Here is a 1,987-nt window from a genome sequence, read left to right on the forward strand (position 1 = left end):
TGCCTCGATCCCTTACAATTTGCCTACCGACATAGCAGGTCCTCAGAGAATGCCATATTCCTAGCCCTGCATTCATCCCTAGAATATCTAGACAACAAGGACACCTACATCAGACTCCTGCTCATTGACTACAGCTCCACGTTCAACACCATTATCCCCTCCAGATGGATCTCAAAACTCCGCCCTCTGCAATTAAATCCTCAGCTTCCTGACTCACAGACCGTCATCAGTGAGGATAGGTAACTGCACCTCCTCCATAACTAACACTCAACACTGGAGCGCCCCAATGATGTGTCCTCATCCTCTACTATACTCCCTGTACACCTACAACTGTTGCCAAATTCCAAAGAAGCACCATCTTCAAGTTTGCTGACACCACCATAGTAGGATGGACATCTAACAACAAGTCACATTACAGAAGGGAGATATAGGACTTAGTCACATGGTGCAACGAGAACAACTTTGTTCTCAACGTTGGCAAAACTAAGAACTGCTCATTGACTTCAGAAAGAAAGAAAGGAGGAGAATATGCCCACCCATCTACATCAACAGAATGGAGGTTGAGAGGGTGGAGAGTGTCAAGTTCCTCAGAGTGACGATAACCAATGACCTGTCCTGGACCTTCCATGTAGATACGATGGTCAAGAAGGCACAATAACGCCTTTTCATCCTCAGGCAGCTCAGGAAATTTCACATGTCCATAAGGTCCCTCACCAATGTCTACAAATGCACCAGTGAAAGCATACTGTCCAGGTGCATAACGGCCTGGTACGGTAACTGCTCTGCCCAGGACTGTCGGAAACTACAGAAGGTGGAGGCTATAGCAACACAAGCGAGTATCCAGGTACTGCATAAATGTTACAAGAGTTTGCCCTCTTAGCTCTCTACCTCTTGCCTTAAGTTTATGTTCCCTCGGTATTGACTCCTTTACTAATGGAAAAAGTGACTACCTAGCCACCCTATGTTCCTTAGAAACTTAGACACTGCTATCCTTTTATGATTCCAAGGAAAACAACCACAGCCTATTCAATCTTTCCTTGTAGCTCAGACCATCCACAGCCCAAAGAGCAGACTGGTAAATCTCCCTGCACCCTCTCCAGTGTAATCACCTACTGACTGACCAGCAGTATTCCAGTCGTAGCCTAATTGGCATTTTACAATTTCTAGCACAACTTCCTGCATCTTGTAATTTATGCCTTGGCTAATGAAAGCAGTATTCCATATGACACCTTAACCAAATAATCTACCCGCCCCGCTACCTTCAGGGATCTCTGGACATGCACACCATGGTCTTTCTGAACTTCAGAACTTTCCAAGGTCCTACTGTTTACAGTATAATCCTTTTCTTTCCTGCCTCCCCAAGTGAATTTTGCAGATTGAACTCCATTTGCGACTGCTCTGCCCCGCCCACTAGTTTGTGATATCCTCCTACAATGTATGGCTGTTCCTCTCACTATTTACCATCTTACTGGTTTTTATATTAAACATGAACTTATTGATCATGCCCCCTACATTTGTCTACATCATTAGTGTACACCACAAATCGCATGGGGTCCAGCACCAAGATCTGCAGAACCCTATGGGAAACAAACTTCCAGTCACAGAAACATCCCTCTCTCAGAGACTGCTTTCTGCCTATCAGCCAACTCTGGATTCAAGATGCTACTTTGCCTTGGATCCCAGGAGCTCCTACTTTCTTGACAAGTTTGCCATGAGAAACCTTATCAAAAACCTTGCTAAAGTCCATGTAGACAACATCAAATGCGTTACCCTCATCAACATTTCCTGTTTCCTCCTCAAAAATCGAAAGTCAAAAACAAACTTCCATTAACAAATGTTTCAGAGATAGTAGGAACTGCAGATGCTGGAGAATCTGAGATAACAAGGTGTAGAGCCGGATGAACACAGCAAGCCAAGCAGCATCAGAGGAGCAGGAAGGCTGACCTTTCGGGCCTAGACCCTTCTTCAGAAATGGGGGAGGGGAAGG

This window comes from Rhincodon typus, chromosome 33, assembly GCF_021869965.1.
Source record: "Rhincodon typus isolate 14 chromosome 33, sRhiTyp1.1, whole genome shotgun sequence".
In the NCBI taxonomy this organism is placed as follows: Eukaryota; Metazoa; Chordata; class Chondrichthyes; order Orectolobiformes; family Rhincodontidae; genus Rhincodon; species Rhincodon typus.